Raw genomic sequence first — 26419 nt, forward strand, 5'->3', positions numbered from 1 at the left:
AGTGAACGACAGCTGAAGGCTGAATGACAGCATACTGTTATGATGCTCGCCTGGATGATTGAGGTCACCCGGCAGATCAGCTCCAACATCCTCAACATGTGCCTCAACGCCCCCTTGCTGGGGACCACCTCCTTGCCGGCCCCCGCGACCCCATGGGACAGCCCTGCCTCATGCTCCCCTACCTCATGGGACAAGCCTACCTCGATGGTACTGCTCTGGCGCCACATAAGCAGGGACGTGCACTAAGCGCTTGTACTCTCAAGCTCGCTGCAGTGTCCGAGCAGCTAGATCTGTAACCTTCCGGCCATACTCGTGCAAAATGGCCGCTCCCTCGCCGGCATTCTGTTGCATCTGCACTCCCAACTGGTGGAATAAATGTAGGCCAATAGCCTGCACAACATGTAAAATATAAATTACGGAACGCTAGGTCACATTTATAAGTAAGAATACCAAATAACATATCAGTGCCTCCCGGCGTATGAAACGTACCGACCACCAACTCAATGAATGGGATTCCCGACAAAAATTTGTGTAACGCCGCGGTACCAACTCATATAATCATGCTCAATATCCGGCCGACTCGGTGAAGGAGGCGAAATCAGGTCAAATCGTCAGTCCCAAGTAAATGTCTGCTCCTATAGCCATGCCAAATACGCATCGTCTACCCTAGTACGACCATACCGCTGGTAATGTGTGGTCTGCCAGGTGGGCGATGTCGGTATGAGCTGCGGATTGCTAAACTGGCAAAGTACCCGCTCGGTGGCATGATGCTCCACAATATCAAGGCAGTTCAACGGGACGGAAGAGCCCCACATAAGTCGGCCGACCGAGCAATAACTGGGCAAGCCAGCTATTAACGCATCATTGTATGGTGTCCAGATGAACTATTAAGTAAGTATAGAAAATGTCAGCATACATAACTTGTGCTTGAAGTTATGACAAGTAAACTTAGATATACATTTACCTGTGTGCCATCCATCAAATCCAAGATGTCCCTGCACAAGGAGATATTATGTCGAGCCTCGTACTCACGCGTATGTCCCCGCCGGAGAACCCACCTCTTAGCTAGAGAGAGCAATGGAGGTGATAAATCCGGATCTAATGGTGGTGGAGGTTGGCTGCAACTGCAGGAACCGCTCCCAGGCCAAAACCTAACATAAAAAATTGACATAAAATTTAAGATATATTTTTACTAGATATATTAAAATGAATAGAGTATTCCAATATGTTGTCACATGTAGTAGCGGCAAAAATCCAGCAACGTCACGCTGGGTGCCCATGCTCACCCGGCACATCTGCTTGTACAAGTAGGCAAGAACAGCAGCACCCCAGCTGTACTAAGGTAAATCATCTAGTTGCTCAAGATGATGAAGAAATCTCAAGCTGACTAGGTTCCCCAAAGTGTTTGGGAACAAGATCCCTCCAAACATAAGGAGTAGCAGCAACCTTGTATACCGCTAAACATGATAATCCGGTGTATCGCCATCGATGTTAGGATGCAATACCTCCAAATACTGTCGAATAGAGATCAACGGAAAATGACTTGTCACAGCCAGTGAATTCTCATCCTCTGGTCGGAGCAGTGATCTGCTGCAGCATGTCCAGGTACTACACACGTGTCATCTCTCTCATGCCATGCGGCAGAGCAACGGGTTGTTCTTTAACGGGAAGCCCATATAAAACCTCCACGTCCTGCAGTGTGATGGTGGCCTCGCCAATGGCCAGGCGGAATGTGTGTGTCTCCTGTCGCCACCGCTCTATCAGGGTCGTGACCAAAGACTAATCGAGCTGCAGCCGCCCAATCTCCAAAATCTGGTAGAAACCGGTCTCCCGCAGGCGTGTGACTACACGAGGATGGAGATCTCTGTCATGCAGAAAGTTCCACATATCGTCCACTCTCCTGACGCGGAGAGTCTGGGATAGTAATTCTCCCTCCCATATGTGGGCGGACCTATGATCGCCCTGTAACGATAGTAGCTCATCACTAGAAGGTCCAGGATGAATAGGCGGCACCTCCATGTCATCTACTGTAAATTAAACAACATTAATTACATGTTAATTTTATAATTTTATATGTTTGTTTGTAAATTGAATAATTAATTTTTATAATTATAAAATATTTAATTATTATATATTTACATAAAGGTTCCAGGCTCGATATTTGAGGCCCAATAGCACTAAGTTATCCTAAATTCTTCTATGTGTTAGTTTTATAATTTTATATATTTGTTTGTAAATTAAATAATTAATTTTTATAATTATACAAAATTTAATTATTACATATTCACATATGGGTCCCAGGTTCGATATTTGAGTCCCAATAGCACCAGTATATCCTGAATTCTTTTATGTGTTAGTTTTATAATTTTATATGTTTGTTTGTAAATAAAATAATTAATTTTTATTCTTATACAATATTTAATTATTAAATATTCACATATGGGTTTCAGGATCGATATTTGCGGCCTAGTAACACCAAGATATCCTGAATTCTTGTACGTGTTAGTTTTATTATAATTTTATATGTTTGTTTGTAAATTAAATAATTAATTTTTATAATTAAATATTCATATATGGGTTCCAAACTCGATATTTGCCGGCCTAGTTACACCAATTTATCCTGAATTTTTTTATGTATAAGTTTTATTATTTTACATGTTAGTTTTATAATTTTATATGTTCGTTTGTAAATTAAATAATTAATTTTTTATAATTATATAATATTTAATTATTAAATATTCATATATGGGTTCCAGACTCGATATTTGCGGCCCAGTAGCACCAATTATATGTTAACTATAATTGGAAAGAGTTTGTGTTTGATCTATCAATTATTTTGACGTAGTTTTGAGTATAAGAGATACTTAAACTACAAGGAAACTGCGCTAAAAGGCACTACATTTTACTACGCCAAAAGGCATTACATGTTAGTGCCCTAAAAGGGCAATATATTACTAGTCTTTAAGCAAATAAATAATATAAACAGATAAAAAACAACAAATACATTTTAATCACAAAACATTCATGAAAATACATATAAAACAGTAAAAGTAATTTATTAATATTTTTATTAACAAATAATAATGATTCTCAATTCTTACATATTGTTTTAGAACATTAATATATTAGTCCAGATAAAAATAACATACCCGTTTAATCGCAAAAAAAAAACACAAAACAACATGGAACACATTAAAAACAACTAATATGCATTATTTATATGAGTTTCGACATAAACTAAATCGGAATACCTTGATTTATGTTTTTCGAAAAGTTGAAGAATTGAAAATTTGACTCTAAAATAAGCAACCCACAACAATACAAGGCTTGGCTAGGATGTGGGACCAACACTCTTGACTTTTCGTGGGACAAGTGGGGTCCACTCTAGTTTTGAATCTCGTTAATGGGGGGGATCGCTATTCCTTTTTTTAAAACTAGCTTCTAGTTTTTGAATGTGGGGGAAGGAAAGGGGACGGTATTTGAAGAGGCAAAACGCAGTTCATTAACGCGTTTTATGTAAACGTGCTTTTGAACCACGTTTTAACTAAACGTCCAATCAGCTTCAGGTAAACATGGTTTGAAACTGCATTTTATATAAAATGCATCAATGAACCGCATTTTATCTTAACGTCTCAAACAACCGTTAAGGTAAAATGTGGTTCAAAACTGCATTTTATATATTTTGATCACTAAATATTTTTTCACCTATTATTTATTTTGAGTCCGAAAAGGCATCATTTAGGTTCCAAACTCCAACAACGTCATGATATGATTTTGACCCAGTTGCTTAACAAATCAAACACACACAAAAGATACAAAACACGACACTTAGCAAAAAGAACATAAAATATTACAAAGTCATGATTCTTCGAAGTGTCATCTTTTCGAACCAACCTTCTTCTCGCAAACTAACACACATGATACTTCTATCCCCAATTCCATCCCATTTTCATATGCCTCAAAATTCCCCCAAAAGAAAAACGTCGTCGTTATCGGTGCAGGTTCTGCGGGACTCGTTATGGACTGAGAACTCCAATGAGAAGGTCACAGTGTCGTATTTGAACGAGAAAATCAATTAGGAGGCACGTGGGTTTACACTTCTGCCACAGAATCCGACTCGATTGGGATCGACCCGAACCGGGAAATCGTTCACTCAAGTCTCTATTCATCTCTTCTTGTTAACCTTCCTAGGATAGTAATGGGTTATCGGGATTATCCATTTCTTGCAAAGAAAAAGCCTAATAGTGTTGAGAAGAAGGAACCCCATTCTAATTATAAGATCCATGGAATTATCAAGGACAAAGAAGAAGAAACAAAGGAGATGAAGAATAAGAGTAAAGTGGTCCACTGAGAGACTTCAATATATTTGATGTTGTCTGAACATCTTTTGGACACATGGATGGGCCTACAAGCTTACTAGGCCTTTTACATTATTTGGTCTCACATTTAGAGTTTGGGTTTACTAGTATTGGGCACGTGTATAGGTGGTTATTCCTTAGATTTTTTTTTTGCTGTAAATAAATAGTACAATGTGCAGTAGCTGAGGAATTCAATTGAAAATATACAATATTTTCTCAAAGTCAGATTTCTTCAAATCTTTCATGGCATCAGAGTGGTGAGCTTGATCCAATAGTTCATTTATCAATTTTTTTACAGCAAAAAATTCAATCACAAATCAGTAATCTAAGATGGTTGAAATAACTATAACACCTCTCACACCTCTTTTTTCAACACAACCCTATTACGAGGTTGACTTAGAAGAGTTTTTCCATTTAAAGTGACGTTTTGAAAAAGGATTATTTATTATTGAGAGTCGCCACTTGGATTGAGTTTTGGTGTTCCAAGTCACCTTTTATTTGAATCCCTTATCAAAAGGAATGTTTGACTCCTAATTTATGGTCTACAAAAACAGAAGGCTGAGTAAGAAATTCTGTTGACCGAGAAAAAGGTGTAAGGCACACATCAAGTCCCGTGGTTCTAGCACGGTCGCTTTATTGACTAATGTAAGGCTTAAATAAATTTTTAGCTATTCTTGTATTTTAGTGATTATGGATTATTTATTACCGCTTAATTATTATCTTTTATTAATTATTTTGACCTAGATGTGGAACGCGCACAAGGTACTTCTTTGAAATTAAATATTAAACGAACGTACGGAATGTACAAATGGTTACAACATAATTATTTTATATCCAGAGGCATCGAGATGCGGAATGCATACTTGATCTTTTTATTATTTATTCAAGGTTCGGGTTGAACACGTGAGCTAATATTTTGTAACTCCCCGACCGGTCGTTTTGAGCTCTAGTGCGTCGTTCAGCATTTTGAGGCCATGAGCAGCTTCACTTCAGGTAATATGACTTGTACGCATGGTTGGAATTTAATTTTGGGAAGTTCGGAGTTGATTTGGAAAGAGAATTCTCATTTCGGAAGCTTTAAGTTGAAAAAATTGACTATGATTGGATTTTTGAATAAACGACCTCGGAATCGGGATTCAAAGGTTCCAGCAGGTTCGTATGATGATTTTGGAGTTGGGCATATGTCCGGATCGAGTTTTGGAAGACCCGAGAACGTTTCAGAACCTATTGTGGAAGTTAGCATTTTTGGAAGAGTTTCATAAGTTTGGATTGAAGTGCATTTCAGTGTTATCAATATCTGTTTGGGATTTCGAGTCTGGGAATCGCTCAGTATGGTGATTTTGGTGTTGGGAGCTCGATCGGAAGTGAATTCGGAGGTCCGTGGGACATTTTGGAGTCATTTGACTAATGATAGAAATTTAATGGTTTTTAAGGAGTTTGACCAGAAGTAGACTTTTTGATGTCGGGGTCGGAATCCAATTTTGGAAGTTGGAGTAGGTCAGTAACGTCGAATGTGACTTGTATGCAAAATTTGAGGTCAATCAGAAGTGATCTAATAGGTTTCGACATCGAATGTAGAAGTTTGAAATTCTAAAGCTCATTAATCTTGAATTGGAGTGTGATTCATGTTTTAGTGTTGTTCAATGTAATTTGAGGCATCGACTTAGTTCATGTCATATTATAGGACTTGTTAGTATACTTGGTTGGGATCCCATGGGGCTCAGATGAGTTTTGGAGGAGTTTTTGAAAGAGTTTGGCGTTTTCAGCATAAGCATGTAATGATCCAAAGGTACATTTTTTGTTCTACAGATCAAAACTCAATTTCGAGACTTCCGGAATTTTGATAATGAATTATAGGAGTGATCTGGAAAGTTTGGCCTAATTTCATCAAGTCGCGATTGAGTTTTTAGCGCAAAATATGAGTTAATTTTTTGACGAGCGAAATTGGTATCGCATTGAGTAAATGAGCTCCGAATTGAGTTTCGATTGAAGGAATAAGTTTATATTATTATTTGTGACTCATAGGAACAAGAATCGTCGAATTATTGGTATATTATCATTGGACCACTAGTAAATGTCGAAGTCAACCTCTCGTCTCTACTTCTTTGAGATTAGACAAGATACTTACTGAGTACACGTTGTTTTTTCGTACTCATGCTACACTTGTTGTGTATTTTTGTTACACAGGCACATGTATCTCTAGTGGCCTAGTGAGCGTAGCAACATGGTTGATATAGAGACTTGGGTGAGCTGCACTTCTCGAGACGACCCGCAACCAGTAGAGTCTCTTTAAGATTATTGTATTTACTTTCTATCCAATTTGTATTCCGGACGGTTGTTGTATTACATTGCTTCCTAGAGATAGCTCATGCACTTGTGACACCGGGTTATGGGATGATTATGGGATTATGCAAAATTAAGTTTGTTAAAGACTTTATGGTTATTTCTGTGAATTTTATTATTTATTGTTTAATGTATAAAGGAAATGATTTCAACAAATACTAAAATGGAAATTTAATTAACTTCTTGGTGTTGGCTTGCCTAATAGTGTGTCGGCGCCATCATGACCCTTAGTGGATTTTGGGTCATGATAACATGGTATTAGAGCACTAGGTTCCCGTAGGTCTCACGAGTCATGAGCAAGTCTAGTAATGTTTTACGGATCGGTACAGAGACGTCTGTACTTATCTTCGGGAGGCTACAGGGCTGTTAGGAGTACTTCCCTTCTTGATTCCTCATCGTGCGATTTGATTCCTTTGAGGCTTATGCCCTTGTTTCCTTCCTACTCAATCTTACGCGACACAAAATGCTTATTATAAATCGAGAATTGAAGAATTCTAGTGGTACTACAAGATGTGGTGAAGCATCATACTACTTGCATAGTGGATTGAGCTATTGTCGTCACCTGGCGGAAGGATATTCTGTCATTTCACCTCGGTAGCTGCACTTTTGAAAGCTTTGAGATTATGCGCATATTTCTATAATTGCTCATGATTGGTTATCGTACAGTATTAACGTGATAATAGGATACTTGACTATGTGTTGGGGCAGTAAATAACTTGGACGGAGGTCTACTCAGTGCATGATTCAGAGATTCGGTATTTCATTTCCGGCGGAGGAAAAGCAATTGGCCTATGATGTCCAGATTTGGATCGATGGAGTAACGAGACTTGGTGTTTTCAAGTGTGGTGGAATTTTTACCTGCGAGGCGGTGTCGTCGTTCCCGATGGAATATATTAAGTTCGCCGGGGTTATAGTTTACTTCAATTCGCCTTTAGGGTGGGATATTGTGAGATAGTATTGAAGAAGCGGCAGTCAGAGATCGCGGGGTGCGGTAGTTCAGGATCGAATCGATGTTCTAATGTCGATGGTTTGAGAAAGGATGATCTTCAGAAAGGTTTAAAGTTAGTAGTGGTCTATTGGTTCAAGTGCTACTAAGATAGATTTTGATCTAAAGAATCAGCTGAGCAGCAAAGGAGGAGGAAGAACATGTAGGAAGTGTCATATAGTGGTTAAATTTCTAGAAGGCCAGGTGTAAGAAGCGGGAGTCAAGTAGTTGCTTAGAGAATAGGGGTTTGGCCAAAGTGAGAGAGTGGCAGAGTAGCATATGGGATCAATGGCAGGATAACTACACATCCAGAAAAAACATCTAGAGTGATTTAGGATTCAGGGTGGATAGTGATTGGGTCTACGGATTTAATTTGAAATATCGACTATTATATGGCGGGAGAGTTGATACAACATAAAGTAGTTGCCCGATATGAAGAAGGATAAAACATGACCTTGGATTTGGAGGTATCGTTGCACATTTAGTTGATGTCCCTAAGAAGTGAATGGACTAGTACAATTGGTGGATGAGTATGAGATCATGATGGGTTATGGATGATGCAGTGATTGTACCTCGTGTAGTGGCGTTGAAAGATGTCGGTGTGTAATCTCCACAGGTTGGTTATCTCCTATGAGCAGATCAGCGGTCCCGTGGTTGGCGAAGCTTGTGCGAAGAATTCTACTGGCTACCGGTAAAGAGGTCGGACATGTGAATGTGGATAATGATTCAGAGTATTCATAAAGGGTTTTACAGAAAGATTTCGAGGAATTTGGTGGGTTGGTTGTGGAAGATCATGTCAACAATGAAGAAAGAATCTTGGTGGATTCCAGGGTTATGTAATAAGTGGCTCTAAGCTAAGTGGGAGAGTCCCACCGTCTACGATTGAGTTGCTTTGTTATCTACTCGTGAGGTTTCGGGTTATCGGCGTATTGGTAAGTTATTTCAGCTAAGGGAAAAGAATATAAGTGGTAATTTGAGCAATGGTTCGATAAATGTGTGCCATAAATGGCCTTATCAATTATGTTCAGTCTTGGGGAAGGTCCACGATTTACGCTTCGGGTAGTTACGGGTGCTTTGTTGAGAGGGTGTTCATGTGCTAGAGGAGTCTTGGAGTTGGCTATATTCGAGACCAAGTCAGTTAAATCATCTATTCAACAATCCTAAATCTTACTTTGAATCTTTGTTAGCAGACATAGAGAACCATTTTTTCAGAACCTGCCAAGTTTGAACTAGGACTCGCACCTTTCACAATCAATGGTGCCAATTGTGCGGGCTTACTATCACTTTTGGCTCTTTCCCTATGGTTCCAACAACCATCTCTGTCTTGCCAGACTGCTTATAATCCCGATCATCACAAATCGTCCCAATGAAATGTGTATTATCATAAGTTGGGAGTGGATTGTTTGTGATATTAGGAGTATCCTCATTGTTTGTTACCACAATTACCTTTGCTTCAATCAAATTTTCAATGGCTTTCTTTAATGTCCAACAATTTTTGGTACTATGACCTTGGGTGTTAGAGTGATACTCACAACTTGCATTTGAGTCAAAACCTTTTGAATTTGGATTCACATAACGCGTCATTATAGGTTCAATCAACTTCAACTGCAACAACTTTCGAAATAGGCTTGTATACGATTCTCCAATTGGGGTGAACTCTTTCTTTGGCTCTTGTTCTCTCACATATTCCTATCAAGGACAAGGATTATATGGCATTTGAAAATTCGACCGGAGTTGACGGGAGCCTTGAGGATTCAGTGACCTCTATTGTTGGTGATTGGGAGGCCTAGAATAAGCCTGAGTATTAAACACTGTGTATTGTTGTAGGGGGAATTGAGTACCGGGGACCCTGAGGCAGATAGTAATGTTGAGGAGAATTGGATTTTCCTTGTTGGAATTTCACGTAAGAAGTAACTATTCCTCTTTGAACTCCCCCGAATACAGATGCCATCATGGATCCTTCCTCCTTCTTTTTTCGATTTCCAAAACTGCCTAACCCACTTTGAATTGCTTGCGTGGTCACCTTAAGGGCTGCCTGACTCACAATTTTGCCTGACTTCATGCCATTGTCAACTATTTCCTCAAATCTTAATCGCCTCAGCAAAAGGTTTACCAATGGTGGCTAACATATAATGGAGGTAATCAGGATCCTGAGCTTGGAGAAAATAGTCAATAATTTCTGCCTCTTTCATTGGTGGTTTGACCATAGCAGTCTGCTCTATCCACTTGATTGCATATTCTCTGAAGCTTTCTGTTGGTTTCTTCTTTATGTTGACGAGAGAGGAGCGGTCTGGCACTATATCAATATTATACTAAAACTGTTGGACAAAATCTTAAGCCATGCCGTTCCAAACGTGCCAGTGAGAGATGTCTTGATCTATGAACAACTCTGACACAATTCCTGTCAAACTTTCCCCAAAATAAGCCATGAGTAATTCTTCTTTACCTCCTGCTCCCCTTAGTTGGTTACAATACCTATTCAAATGGGCAACGGGGTCACCATGCCCATCATACTTGTCAAACTCTGGGGTCTTGAAGCCGGGTGGAAAATGAACATGGGGGAACATGCATAGATCGTTAAACGAAACACTCTTGTGGCCTCCCAAACCCTGTATGTTTCTCATGGTTTGTTCTAATCTCTTTATTTTTCTGGTTATTTCCTCTTGTTCCACATTTTTGTTGGGCTTTTCGATCTCAACTGGAACATGTTCTGAAGAGTATGCTTGTATGAATCTAGAACCTTGATAGTCAGTTCTGGAGAGTAATGTTGGGCATCATGAGCATTCAGTTGTGGATCATTGTTGAGCTTTTGAGCGAGAGCCGGTTAAGGAACGGTGAAAGTAGGGATAATGGGTACAATATGTGGGTCATTTCTGAGGGGTGCGGTTGGAGGGCATGGAATGGAGGTACTAGGGATAGTGGGAAGGTTAATGCTCGGACTGAATCCAGGTTGGTACAATGGGTTTCTGGTTATGGAAATGGGCAATTGATTTGCAACTGACACATTATGAAGATTATCTGAAGGCCCTATGGGTAGTGGGGGTGGTGCCTGTCCATTCACCCAAGCTTGGTACATCTCTGCCAATTGTTGTTTCAATACTCTTACTTCTTCAACCAGTCCCGAACCTTGTTCGGCCAATTGTCCATGGATATCATCATTATCTGACTCATTCTCACTGTTGTTTGCCATTCTACTTTTTCCTTTTGATCATGTGTTGTAAGGGTGAGTCACCAGTTTAAACCACAAACCAACCACCTCTGTTTAACTTTATCTTATAAAAATGACAAACAACAAACGTGTTAGAGTTAGGTATTTTACAGATATTAATCACACATTGTATGTCATGCACCTAATGCCATTTTCATTTCTGAAATGATCTTAGAAGGCTTCATGCTTCATCCCCGCTTATTGGTTTATTTCCTCTTGAATTTAATGCTCTCTTTTTTTCTTTTCTTTTTTATGCTTTTTTTCCAGATTAATTATGACTATGATCGCATCCGATAAGGATTGCCTACGTATCATGACGCCGCATGAATCAGACCATCACGTAGTTTAGGGGGAAATAACAATTTTGATGATTTTTTTAATAGTTTTTTTTGTAAAAGTAAAACAAACTAAAATATTTTTCATTCATTTTCAGTCAAATTTTTTTATACACAATGAGAGAAAAGGAAATATATACAAGCTGACTCTAGTAACTCTAAATACATAAAGATGACTGGAATAAAATAAAATTTGATAAGAATAAAAGACTCCAAATATGAAATTAAAAATGCAACAAATAAAAATGAAACTAAGAACTAATGGACTGCACTAAAAATTTAATCTTCAATGATCTTCTTGCTTAAACTGATATCATCAATGGTCTACATCTCTTGGTCTCCACTCTCCCCCCCCCCAAAGTCTCGTATAGATTTTGAAACACCGCTGGCAACTGTAAGACGATGGCACATGCCTGTTGACCAACTTTCTCATTGTTTAGATGGCGATGATCATCATGAATATATGCTGCTTTTTCTACCAATCGAAGTGCCTACACTCTGGCTTGCTCCATATTCACGTGACAATTCTGCAACCACATCTGGGTAGTGTTGAGGGTGTGCCCCATCTGAGCCTCACGTCCCTCATATTCTTCAATGTGACGTTTAACACACCTCTCTCAATCATCCATTGACGCTGCTCTGCCTCAAAATCTGCGTGCTGATGACCCTTCTTCTGCCTTTTATTTCTTCTAATTGTGCATAAAGCTGACTTTTTGAGCGTATCCATTTGGCCCTTTCTATTTCAAACTGCTCTTTCTGCTGATCAAACTTTAGTTGTTGCTGGTGCACATCCTCTTCAATGATACTCAAGTCTTCTTGCAACTTATGTATTTTAGCATTTTTGTTCGCCTCAACTCTTCTAACTAAACCAATCGCGTTTGCCATTTCTTCTTCTAAGTGGGATGCCTCATTTTTAGCATGCTTTAGATCTTTATCCATGACCTGCAAGGCAGATTGATAATCTTTCTCAATATTTAAACGAATCTAAGCAACTCTGGATTGCTGCTGGGCTTGTTGTTTGGCTATGGTCATTTGAGCATGCTCCAATTCCTCTTTTAGCTTTTCTATAGTTCTTTGATCATTTCTCCTACTGTTCGACCCCTCAGGCCTATCTCTAAACGAAAAAGGATCATGAAACCAAGTAATATATACAGGGATCACCTCTCCACGATCTCGGTCTTCTACCTTCTCATTCAACTCCGAGACTTTACTTGCATACCAAAACTTGATCATATCTCGGGTTGGTGGCACCTCTTGTCGTCGTGCAAACTGGCGCATTACCCGAAGTGGAGAATAGGGATGAACACCATCCAATCCTATGAGTACCAAATAAGAATGGCATGCAGACTCACAAATGACCTCTTTAGAGGAAAACCAATAGTAGTTCCATGTGATCTGTTTGGCAGACAAAGTAAGAAGTAATTCTTTCCAGGTGTCAATCCCTTCTGGTAAGTCACATTTGTCAATTATTTTCTATTGATCATAAGTGTGATTGGGTTAGAGCTCACTAAAATTAGTAATCGTAGGATGACGACAAAAATGCTCCAAAAGCCATATTTGTAACAAAATGTTGCAGCCATCAAAGTTTCGTGTGCCCAATTTACATCTAGTTAAGGCACGAAAAATATAAAAAAGAATCATACAGACCAAAGTATAATCATCCCCTTTTGAGGTCAGAGCCTCAACTACACCTGCCAAGCGGATGTCAATGCGTCCTTCCCTTTCCGAGAAAACTACACGCCCCAAAAAAGCAACCATAAATACAAACCTTATGTGAACCTTCCATATTTCTTTATTTTCCTTTGATTTCAGTTTTCCCACATTCGTTTCGAAATTGCATTCTAGGTCGTACAAGTGAAACAGAAATCCCAACTTAACCCACTTGCCTCTTAAACCTTCGTATTGTCCGTAATTTATGCTCAAGAGCTTCAGAAACTTACATCATTCATATCTTTTGGTACTATGGACCTTTGGCAGCGAAGATTGCGTCCCCACCCCTGGAAATGGGCGATTTCCTCCAAGGTCAAAGTCATTTCACAGTCGGTAAAATGGAACACATTATTTTCAGGATCCTAGTAAGCTTCGATCACATCCCTCTAGGCTTGATCGTCATCATGTGAATTAAATGTCTCAAGTACTTCTTTATCTGGTTTTGCTTATATTCCTTAAAGTCTCACCGCTAACAACTGTGGTATCTGATCAACAATTAAAAAATCTGGTATCCCTTCTGATCTGGGCCTCTTTTCAGACTTACCTCTTTCTCCACTCATGGTGAGCCTGTTTACCCAAACACGGGGTTAGAGTTTAATCAAATATTTTATTGACACAAAAAATCTGATTTTTCGAATTTGACTCTATAAAAATAAAAAATAAAAATAAAAACCAAACTGTGGGACTACAAAAAAGAAGGTTAAATTAGTAAAATAATCATGAAATTTAAAAATAATAAAAGGATAAAAAAATGACTATTTTTCGTAAAAACAAGTGAACATAAAAATAAAATAAAAAAATAAAATGGCCTCCTATTTCGCATTTTCGAGGAAGGTTTCAAGGCAATTTCGACAAAAGGACCAGATGCAAGAGCAAAATTGGTCAAAAGAAATAAAAAATTGACAAAGTGACTATATTATTATTATTATTATTATTTGAAGAAAAATAAAATAATAGTCAATAGACACCTTTTTTATTTTTTTTAAATGGGGTTGAACCTGATGAAGGTTGCATGCGTATCCCACATCCGGTGAGAATCAAACCCGCTTAGTTCGGTTAAATAACTAAAAAAAACTATTTTGAAAATTCTAATTTTACATACCAGAACCCTTCAAAATTTTATTTTAAAAAAATGGGTATTGGAAATTTTCTCTTTCTCTCTCCTCTGTTCAATCAATCTATCCTAAAGTCGGTCAACATTTGAGTGAAACTTACCAAATAATGTTACATATAGCACATAAAGATGAACATGTCGGTCTGAAAATTTGGTACCTATCCTAGACGGGCATGGCCCCTGTGCCGAGTCCCGCTAAATCCAATGCACATGATGCAAATAAAGCGTAACCTACTAGAGATATTTATTATTTGTGGCTTATTCTTCTATGTTTTCAAATCCTAAAGGAGATGGTGTCTAGACCTGGCTTACCCAGGCAGACAACCTGAGTCGAGGAGCATCAAGCGTCACCAGTAGTAGAACAACACTGGCTAGCTAACGGCTCTTCCGCCTAAACATGTATGACTAAATCCTTCACCAGAAGCTGGTAGGCTAACTAGCTTTATCTCAAGACAGAAACTTTGTGATGCTGGTAGGAAAATACAACATAACTACCTATCAGAAGACTCTGAGGGGTGCGAGAGAGGATACAATTTATATCACAGTTCAAATAAATATTAAAGCGGTAAATAAGCAACAAATAGCACATTAGGCTACGAAATAAAATAATATACAAAACACGATAAAAGCCACATAAGAATCAATATAAATAAGCTCAAATTCTAATTAATGATTCCCCAGTGGAGTCGCCAGAACTGTCTCACCTCTTTTTTCCATACAACCCTATTACGAGGTTGAGTTAGAAGAGTTTTTCCAATTAAAGTGACATTTTGAAAAAGGATTATTTATTATTGAGAGTCGCCCCTTGAAATTGAGTTTTGGTGTTCCATGTCACCTTTTATTTGAATCCCTTATCAAAAGGAATGTTTGACTCCTAATTTATGGTCTACAAAAACATAAGGCTGAGTAAGAAATTCTGTTGACCGAGAGGAAGGTGTAAGGCACCCCTCGTGTAACGACCCGACCGGCTGTTTTGAGCTCAAGCGCGTCGTTCGGTAGTTTGAGACCATGAGCAGCTTCACTTCAAGTATTATGACTTGTATGCATGGTCAGAATCGAATTCCGGGATGTTCGAAGATGATTTGGAAAGTGAATTCTCATTTCGAAAGCTTTAAGTTGAAAGAATTAACTAAGATTGGAGTTTTGAGTAAACGACCTTGGAATTGGGATTTGAAGGTTCTAGTAGGTTCATATGATGATTTTGGACTTAGGCGTATGTTCGGATCGGGTTTTGGATGACCCGGGAGTGTTTCGACGCCTATTTTGGAAGTTAGCATTTTAGAAGAATTTCATAAATTTCGATTAAAGTGCATTTCAATGCTATCGATGTTCGTTGAGGATTCCGAGTCTGGGAATAGCTCCGTGTGGTGATTTTGGTATTGGGAGTGCGATAGGAAGTGGATTTGGAGGTCCGTAGGTCATTTTGGAGTCATTTGGCGAAAGTTAGAAATTTGAAAGTTTTTGAGAAGTTTGATCGGGAGTAGACTTTTTGATATCGAGGTCGGATTATGATTTCGAAAGATAGAGTAGGTCCGCAATGTCGAATGTGACTTGTGTGCAAAATTTGAAGTCATTCCGGATTGATTAGATATGTTTCGACGCAAAATATAAAAGTTGGACGATTTGAAAACTCATAATTCGATTCGGTACGCGATTCGTAGTTTTGACGCTGTTTGACGTGGTTTGAAGCCTCGATTAAGTTCGTATTGTATTTTGGGACATGTTCGTATAATTGGTTAAGATTCGAGGGACTCGGGTGGATTTCAGATGGTTAACGGAATGGATTTCGGACAAAAGGAGCTACTGCATTTTTCTGCTGCAGAAGCTGTTTTTGGACAGCAACTGGTGCAATCACAGAGCTGAATTTGGGAGCTTATATCGTGCAATCTATAAGGAATATGAAAATTTGTAAAACATAAAAGTTGTAGCACATTGAATTCTATTTTTCAGAAAAATAAACTATTCTCATTTGAATAGTTGTACATAAAGTTATGATCGATTGAATGAAGGCTGGTAAAGCTATTTTGCAATTTTCCCAGAAATTTCTGCTGCAAAGAGCCTATGTTAGAAGCTTATATCTCGAAATCTATAAAGAATCAGAAAATTTGTAAAACATGAAAGTTGTAGATCTTTGATTATAATTTTCAGAAAGTTAAACTATTCATAATTTGGACATTTGTACCAGAAGTTATGGTCCGTTTACCGAAGGCTGATAGTAGTTCATTTTTTGCCCGAAAATCAGGCAAAGTCGCATTTCATAATACGATTGTTGATACCCAATTTTTCCCTATATGTTTTGAATATGCATAAAAGCCTTCAAAATAGCAAATATATATATATATATATATATATATATATATATATATATACACACACACACACACACAAATAAGCATCCCCAAGGTTTTTATTATTTTTTCCATAATTTTAAGGGTTTTAATGGATTTATTTTCTCCCCTTTTATCCATAAAATCCCAATAAGTATTTTCAAAATTATTGTTTTGATAATTCATTTTATTTAATTTCTATATTTATGCCAAAATATGGCTAATGTAATTTTTATGTATTTTTTACAATTACATTTAATATTTTTAGAAGCTAAATTACATATAATGGCAATGTTAACCCATTTTTAGACATAATTATGTTTATATGCATAAAATTGGATCATTTATTTTTATATTGATAATTATGTATTTTAAATCATATTTGTGCCTTAATTTATTTTCCAAAAATTACCTACTATTTGTAATAAATTAAATAGGGAAAAATTGGCTATTTAAATAACAGCCAAATTTGGCTTTCAATTATAGCCAAAATTGGACCCCTTTCCAGCCAAATTTCACGCCCAAATCACCCGATCCATACCCTATTAATCCTTACCCATACCCAGAACCCACCTACTCGTTTTAATCCTGACCGTTGATATCCCAAATCAACAGTCCAAATAATTCCTTTCCTTTTTAATTTTCAAACGACACCTAACCCTAAGTCACTTTTCCAAAGGCGCCGCCTTCAGATGCTATCTCATCTCCACTCTTCTCTCAAATCTTACCCTATACTCCTCCACTCACCTCCTTCTCCGGTCATCTCCGGCGACTATCTCTCAAACCCCAAGCCTCCAATGGTCACTCTCATCACCTTGGTCATCATCTCTAAGGTATTCAAGGGTCCTGGGTCGTGCCGATTCGGACCTAGGGTTCCTGATTCTATTGTTCAAGGTTTCTCTGGTGTGATTTTGGGCAAAACCACACTATGTGTGTTACGATTTATGAAGTTACAACAGGTTCTTTCGATTTCTACCTAGGTTTCATTTTGAAACCCTAACTCTATTCTGGAACTCTCAGATCTGTGTTATTTTCATGCTTTAAACTTGTTTCCTTCTATGATTTGCTTATTTTTATGCTTTAAACCTATTATCTTCTATGATTTGCTTATTTTCGAGCTTTCTTCAAAAAGATCTTCTACTCTTGACCGATTTTATGTTCCTACTGCTTTTAACTCGACTCTGTTAAAAGGCCCTAATTTTTAAAGATTTTCCTTTACTTGTTCTGTGTGTCAGCATGATTCTCTTTACTTTTAAAAGATTTTCTTTACTTGTTTCTGTGAGTTAGCATGATTCCCTTCACTTGCTTCTGTGTGTTAGCATGATTTTCTCCACTTTTGGTTCCATGTGTTGGCATGATTTTCTTCGCCTTGGCTCTGCATGTTAGGCTAATTTTCTTTGGTCTTGTTAATCTCTCATGGTCACCATGCTTCGAATATGTCCTGCTGAATCTCTAGCCTGCTTACATCACCTTTATAGGACTGTGCTTGCTCATCTCTTATTTCTTTCTGCCTATATAATTGACCTTGTTTTGTTTGCTACTTCTGTTCATTCGTCTCTATTTATATGTTGAAACACACAGAATCATGACCCCTCATGATTGATTCTGATTTTCCTTAACTATTGGTAATTGAAAGATTTTCCTTCAAGGCCCTAGAATTCTACTCATTTGTTTGAATTCACTGATTTTATTACATTATTTACTATGATACTTGGTTTTACTTAGTCTTTCCTTAATTGGGTCTTTTTGAATTTGGTCCTAATCGACTACTTTATGCCTATTGGACTCTGGCTCCTTTCCTTGTTTAATTATGCACTGATTCCTCCTTTTCCCCATATATGGTACTGAATCTTTCCGTTTGACCTTGATTCCCCTAACTCAAGGAAGTACTTCCTTGGTTCTCTAAGTGATTGATTCTGAGTTCTTAAATTCGTATACTGCTATGTTTTTCACCTTATTCCACTACCTACTTTCAACTATAAACACCCTAAGTCTTTCACAAAGGACACACACTTGGCTTCCAAAAAACCCCTCTCTTATTTAAAATCTCTGTGTTATTTTATTACTGTTAGTCGGCTACAAGCCAAGGCTAATCATCTGTGCTCTTTGGTTCTTTCATTCTGCTTACTTCCATCTTCACTAGTATGTCCTAGTTTAATTTACAGTCACAACAACAATATGTTTCTTTTCTTGTTTCAGTTTCTTTTATTTCTAGCCTGCTTTTACTTATGGTTTTGTTGTGGAGTTTGTAGTTAAACATGATATTATGACTCCCATACTTTTAAGCTCATGTATTCCCTTGTGTGATTCAAGGATGTTTGGACAATTGTTTTCCTTTACCTACTGTGCACTTACCATTTTGTGAATCCTAAATCACTATTCCCCTCTAAATGTTTATGTTCCTCATGACTGGTTTGTGATTATGCTAGTATCAAGCTATCTCTGAGCATGTCCATACCAGTCCTAATACTCATGCTGGGGTCATGTGTCTGTAGGCAATGTCTGTGTATCCCCAAACCCCTTAACCCTATGTGATTACTGAATACATTTAGATTCTGTGAACTTGCTTTGTGTGGTATTATCCAGAAGTGTTTGAACTCTATTTACAACTCCAACCTCTTTCAAACAACCTCTATTACGTTACTAATTGCTTTCAAAATAGACTTTTAAGTCCAGTCTTTAATAAACTTCTTTCAAACATGTGTCCTGCGCTTTTACTCTACTCTTAGTTAATAAGTTCTGCCCCCTCTAGTATTTGTACTGCCTTGGGATCCTCTTGAGAACCTTTGGAACTTTGGCATACTGAGGCTGCATTTCCACACTACACTGGTTCAATGCTTGGCTACTATGTCTAGGTGTAAGTATTGCTCGGGGTCCTTGAGACCCTTAGGGAACGATGATGCACCTAGACCCTGATTTGCCTGTGTAATTGAGGTTTGAAAGACCATTGCAGACTTTGGGAAACTTGGGCCTGATTGCAGGCTCCCTATAGAATAGCTTCTTAGTTTTCTATTTCATTTATGTAATTCATTTGTTGGCCTGTAATATTTTGTAAACAGATATTCAGGGTAATTTAGTAAAGGGATGGGGTAGATATATAATTTGTGGGGTAATATGGGTAGAAATCTTGCTCTTAGGATTTTACTTCCAAATCTGCCTGCTTTACTCAATAGAAAACATTTTCATAGGTTGTGACTCTTGTTGAATCTGATTTCATTTTGCATAATAGACATCATGTCTATATGTTTTCACTTTTAATGTTGTTTGCATCAGATAGAAGCCATATTCATAAATCCTGCATTTGTCATGTTAGAAACCATGTTTCTAGGTTCCAAGCCATCATGTTTTAGATCAATTCAAGTATAGATACCATGCCTATATGACATAATTCCGATTCAATAAGTTACTGCAAATTTCCAAAAACCAGTAACACGCCTAGATACCATGCCTATAGAGACTTCTACTCGCAATTATGTCTGATAATATAATTAGCCTAATGAGTCGGTTTTATCTCGCCTAGTTTACTTCTTAAATATTAGTCTTATTAAGCGATAACATTCCATGAAAATGGCTCTTTCAGCATTGTTTTAATCTTATTAGATATCTTGCCTATAGGTATTACAAGGGTCTTTTTCGAAAAACTTGTATGTTTCTGCATTAACATAGACACAGTTCTGCATATAGGCAAGCCTTAGGGCATTTTCAAAACTTGCATTTCTCTGAAGCTCTTTCTGTCACTCGTTGTCTCTGAATTCTAATAAGTTATTAAAGAGGAGGTCCTAGGCAGCTAATAATGTTATGACTTTTGTATCTGAAAGTGGTTTATTTCTGCATAATCACTTAGAAATCCTGCTTTAGGACTTTGATTACTAAAGTCCTTACTTGTGGTTGAGTTGTGCTGCATGCATGCTTGTTTGCAGAGGAAACTGTGAGCCTTTTACTAGCTCTCATTATGTGAAAGTCCTAGATGCTTTTTGATTGTCACCTTAGAGTCTTGCCTTTAAAACCTTAGGGGTACGTCTAGAACTACCTATAGGTAGAGGTCCCAACTCCCTCCGGGACTATTAAGAAGGGACGGGTAGCAGCACGCAATAGGAATCAATGACCAAACACTCGCTTTGCATGACCAATAAGGGGATGGGAAATGTAGACATGGGATATGATGTCTATGCATTAATGTCACGTATAGCCCCTCATTGAGGAGTGTTTACCGGACATTGTATGGGGTGATCCTATAGGATAAAAAACCTAGGACCCCTTCTTACCCCAAATCCTCTCATTATTTAAAACTTTGTTTGTATAATTTGTTCAAACCTTTATTTCATTACTTGACTTGTTCAATGAGCTTTACAACTTACTTGTTTATATGGACTAATTTGTAAAAATAATATCGGTCGGGACCCACAGTTGTGGGCCAAGAAGGGTGCCTAACACCTTCCCCTCGAGGTTATTTCGAGCCCTTACCCTAATCTCTGGTAAAGCAAACCAACCCAAGATTTAATTGCTCTAGGTGCCCTAACGCACCATAATCTGTTCGGTGGCGACTCTTTAAATACCCAATTCCCAAAAGGAAATGAGTCATTACACCCCGTGAATGTCGAAACCCGAACCTCCCTCCGCGAGGATGGGAAAAAGGGGACGCAACAGCATGGCGACTCTTCTGGGGATATCTTTAGGCTCTTACCATAACGAACTTGTCTTTTACAAATTAGTTCTAGCATGCTTATTCTGTACCCTTCTCCCTCCTTTGAATTTAACTGTCTATGTTTTTTCAAGCATTTATGATTTCTTTATTACCCTAAAAACTGACTTGTCTCTTTGTTTTCCTTTTTCTGTAACTGTCTTTTCAATATTTAAATGCTGTATTTTTTTTCCTACGTGAAAATACTTGACTACATATTATTAACTACTGCATAAATCATGCTCCACATCATATTCCACTCGTGCGTATCAAATCCCATAGCAACACTTCAATGAGTGGTTGCGCTCTTCCTATTTACTACCCTTAAATTCGGAAAGGCTTATTTGAGGTAAAATCAGTCGATCAGTGGTGCAGTCAACGGTTCCGTGCCTTCCCCATCAAGTTGTCTGCTTGAGGGTATCGGTCTAAAACCCCATAGAAACCTTATTCTGTTTAAATTGTGCATGCATTACGGCCAAACCTAGTCGGATCAGTTATGTTGTCCACATAATGATCCTTTAAGATAAGCCTTATCCAAAGTCCATCGGGTTTTCCATAATCCCAATGGATGCAACCACGTTATGTGCATTAATTTGGAGAACTAAATGTTGATATGTTGATCATAAATGTATAAATAGTCGAGTCCAGTGGGGATAAGGCCTAACCCTTTTGTTTTGCAGAAAATGAGGCACGAGGTCCCCAGCTTCGGTATGGTTAGCACACCCTCACTCTTGCTAGACTGGTGGAGGAATCTTCCATCAAATGACCCAATCAATGAATGGAAAGAGAGGGCAGCCAAATCCAGCAAAAAGTTGGAATATCTAGAATACAGCATGTTGGAATTGGAAAGAAAGGTGAGGAAGAGAGTCACCGATAGCCAGAACGCTGTGGGAAATGAAGGAGAACATTTGGCAAAGGCATTTTTACTGGTGAACCTACGCGAACTGGAGGATTTGATCAACGAGAACATTCAACCTGAAGAAGGTCCTTCCAAGACCAAATAGATTAGTTGTACTCGCTTTCCAAAGGTAATAATGCCAAGTGCCAATGGTGAATTATTTTATTATTATCTTAGTGTCGTTTTGGGATTCGTCTATTTTTATATTATGAAATGAAGCATTTATTGGCACTTAAAGTTCTCCAAATCTATTTGTTGCTACGCCTACCTCGGGTACAATGAGGCTCCCAAATTAGGATACGAGTTTACATTTTGCAATATGTGTTTAAATACTACAAACATTTCAGGATCCTCACTAACTTGTTACCTTTTTGTTTTTGCTTATCTTTATTATTATTCCCTTCCTCTTAGGTTGGTTTATCCATATTGGCCTCATCAGCATATCATACCAGATCCAGAGGCCCTCTACATCCTCCTCCTCCTCCAAGCAACACAAAAAGTAGAGGAAAAAGCACTAGCTGGGCTGAAAGAATCTATTCTAGGAAGACGAGGACATGAGGAGGAAGAAGGCCTCTCCATTCAGACTATGGCAAAGGGAGCTGTTCTCAGCAATTGGACCGTCACACCATCCCGAGCCCGTCGAGTCCCTGGGTAGCTTGGCACAATTTATAAGCTGTTCTAGGCATTTTATTTTTTTAGCAATTTTGTTTAAAGATTTCTTTGTTTTAAAATAAATGCTCGATCCACCGAGCCGAGCTTTGTATGAACAATTTCCTCAGTTTTAATCAAATGCATTTATATCTTATCATTATTCATTACTATTTTTATATTTTTCCCTTCTACAGTGTTATTATTACTTTTCCTGATGAGCCAGTGACTGTGACGAGTAATGAGGCAACGCAACATAAGAATAGTGACTTAGAGGAAGAAGATGAGATCCCCGAGGAAATTGTCAAAGAAGTTGAGAATTTTGTGAACAAGCCTAAATCCAACTTGGAAAGAGAAGCAGTAAATTTGGGAGACACCGAGGCCGTCAAAGAGACCCGCATCAGCATTCACTTGTCACCAACAGAAAAGGAAGAGTACATCCGTTTTCTAAAGGAATATGAGGATATCTTCGCATGGTCGTATGACGATATGACCGGTTTGAGCACATCTATAGTAGCTCACAAGTTGTCTACCAATCCCATGTACCCGTCAGTCAAGCAGAAACTCAGAAAATTCAAACCAGACATGAGTTTGAAGATCAAGGAGGAGGTCACCAAGCATATCAAAGCCAAGGTTCTCAGGGTGGTTGAGTACCCAACATGGTTAGCTAATATTGTGCTAGTTTCGAAGAAGGACAGGAAGGTCAAGGTATGTGTCAATTATCGGGATTTAAATAGAGCAAGTCCCAAAGACGATTTCCTACTGCCAAATATACACATCATGATCGATAACTGCGCCAAGCATGAACTCCAATCCTTTGTAGATTGCTACACAGGTTATCACCAGATCTGGATGGATGAAGAAGATGCCGAGAAGATAGCTTTTATTACACCTTGGGGTGTATACTGTTACAAGATGATGTCGTTCGGTCTGAAGAACGCAGGGGCCACATACATGAGGGCCATGACAAGCATCTTTCATGATATGATACACAAAGAAATAGAGGTATATGTGGACGAAGTCATTATCAAATCCAAGAGGGTCGCGGATCACGTAGTAGACTTGAGAAAATTCTTCGACAGGCTCAGGAAGTACAATTTGAAGTTGAACCCCGCAAAGTGTGCATTCGGGGTCCCCACAGGAAAGTTATTGGGATTCATCGTCAGTCATCGAGGGATCGAACTAGATCTGACTAAAGTTAAAGCTATTCAGGAATTAGCACCACCCAAAAACAAGAAGGACGTGATGAGCTTCCTGGGGCGGCTCAACTACATCAGTCGATTCATAGCACAGTCCACAGTAATATGTGAACCCATCTTCAAAATACTGAGGAAAGATGTTGAGACAAGTTGGACCGAGGATTGTCAGAAAGCTTTTGACAAGATCAAGGAATACATGTCCACACCGCCTGTTCTAGTCCCACCAGAACCTGGACGACCATTGCTGCATTATCTATCCGTGTTAGATGGAGCCTTTAGATGTGTTTTGGGGCAACATGATGAGACAGGAAGAAAGGGTCAAACCAAGGCAGTTCGCACCAGGACAACTGGTATTGAAGAAGATTTTTCCACACCAAGATGAAGCCAGAGGGAAATTCTCTCCCAACTGGCAAGGTCCGTATATGGTTCATAGAGTACTAACAGGAGGAGTACTCATACTTGCAAAAATGGATGGAGAGATCTAGCCAAAACGAATCAATTCAGATGCAGTCAAGAGATACTATGCTTAGATTATTTCAGATTTTCCTTTATGATGTAATTGAACTATGGGTTCGGTCATATCATAATAAAATTTTCATTTTCCCCAAAATCAGAACTAGGGCAGAATTTTGAGGAGGGTCCTCAAAATTCCGGAACAAGTCCAGTCAGCACCACCATATGCCAAGAAGTCAGTCATCAGTCAAGAACTGGGGCAAAATATTGAGAAGGATTCTCAAAATTCCGAAGAAGATTCAGTAAGGTTCGTCATCCGCAAACGGTTAAAAATCATCTACCAAACTGGGGCAGAATTTTGAGGAGGGCCCTCAAAATTCTAACATAAGAGAGGTGCAATGCCTTTGAAATGTGTCACAGTCACTAGTTTATAAAAACTTACTTGATATATTAATACGCTTCTAATATAATTCCATTTTTTTTATCAATGAATGCATATTTTCGAAAATTGTATTTTTCATAATGGTCAGGTGCTACATAGGGAACTCGAAGGGGGCTTCTAGACCGGAGCCAAGCAAGGCCGACAGACAAATCAAGAACCAACCTCTCCTTATGAAACTTACGATTTTTCTTTGAACGCGGGTACATTTGACGATAGCATTCGTACACAAAGAAAATTCACCATCCATCCGGCTGTTAGATGCTGAACCTATCCTAGCTAAGATATACTCTACCCTTATCTGCTATTTTCTCTTTGCATGAGTCTAATCTCTAACTTCATATTTGCATGAGTCTAATACTTGACTCCATATTTGCATGAGTCTAAGCTCTGACTCCATATTTGCATGAGTCTAATCCTTGTCTCCATATTTTCATGAGTCTAAGCCCTAACTCCATATTTGCATGATTCTAAACCTTGACTCCACATTTGTATGAGTCTAATCCTTGACTCCATATTTGCATAAGTCTAAGACCTAACTCCATATTTGCATGAGTATAATCCTTGACTCCATATTTTCATGAGCCTAAGCCCTGACTCCATATTTGCATGAGTCTAATCCTTGACTCCATATTTGCATGAGCCTAAGCCCTGACTCCATATTTGCATGAGTCCAAGCCTTGACTCCACATTTGCATGAGTCTAATCCTTGATTCCATATTTGCATGGGACCAAGCCTTGTCCCGAATCTTGCATGAGGCTAAGCCCTGCATCCATTTTGCATAAGGCTAAGCATTGCATTCCATTTTGCATGGGACTAAGCCCTATCCCGAATCTTGCATGAGGCTAAGCCTTGCCTCCATATCTGCATAAGGCTAAGCATTGCCTTCCATTTGCATGGGACTAAGCCCCATTCCGAATCTTGCATGAGGTTAAGCTCTACCTCCATATTTGCATAAGGATAAGCGTTGCCTTCTCTTTGCATGAGACTAAGCTCTGTCTCCAATCTTGCATGAGTCTAATCCCTGACTCCATATTTGCATGAGGCTGATCTTTGCCTCCATACCTCCATGAGTCTAAGCCCTGACTTTGTATTTGCATGAGGCTAATATTTGCCTCCTCATTTGCATAAGGCTAATCCTTTCCTCCCCACTAGCATGGAACTAAGCATTGTCCCTACTTGCACCAATATTGCTCTATTTTCTACAACTATTTACCTGCTTTTCAATCGGGCTAAGCTTTGCCCTTTACTTCGCAAGACTAAGCCTTGTCTTGTTAAATCATATTATTGCATATCATGGGCTGATATATCGCCAATCTATCCAAAGGCGTTATAGTCTAAAGGCATCATCCTCATAGCTTGAAGACACCATGCCATGGCATGAGGATCTCTCAAATTTACATATTATTATTCAAATGCGTCATGGTTCGGAGGCACCATTTTCATGGCCCAACAACATCATTTCATGGCCTGTGAATCCCTCATTAAACAATTAATGGCCCAGGACGTCATGGTCCAAGGATGTCATCTTTAACCGTCCGAAGACAACCTTCATTGTCCAAAGGGAATTTGCATCATGTTTAAATTTTTGCAAACACGTTTGTAGCATCTTTATTTGCAGGTAACCAGTAAGTAACCGCTATCCTAGCAGGAGCAATCTCGCTCCAGTTCCCTCCAACCGTCTCGAGCCTTAAACGCTCACCGTAGCTGCTTCCACATC

At 38.6% G+C, this 26419-nt stretch overlaps 1 pseudogene; it reads left to right on the forward strand.

The window, feature by feature from the left end:
* The first annotated feature begins 3860 nt into the window (after nt 1-3860).
* Nucleotides 3861-26419, forward strand: part of LOC107764646 (flavin-containing monooxygenase FMO GS-OX-like 4) — an 83390-nt pseudogene continuing 60831 nt past the window's right edge.

Source organism: Nicotiana tabacum, chromosome 8 (assembly GCF_000715075.1).
Source record: "Nicotiana tabacum cultivar K326 chromosome 8, ASM71507v2, whole genome shotgun sequence".
Lineage (NCBI taxonomy): Eukaryota > Viridiplantae > Streptophyta > Magnoliopsida > Solanales > Solanaceae > Nicotiana > Nicotiana tabacum.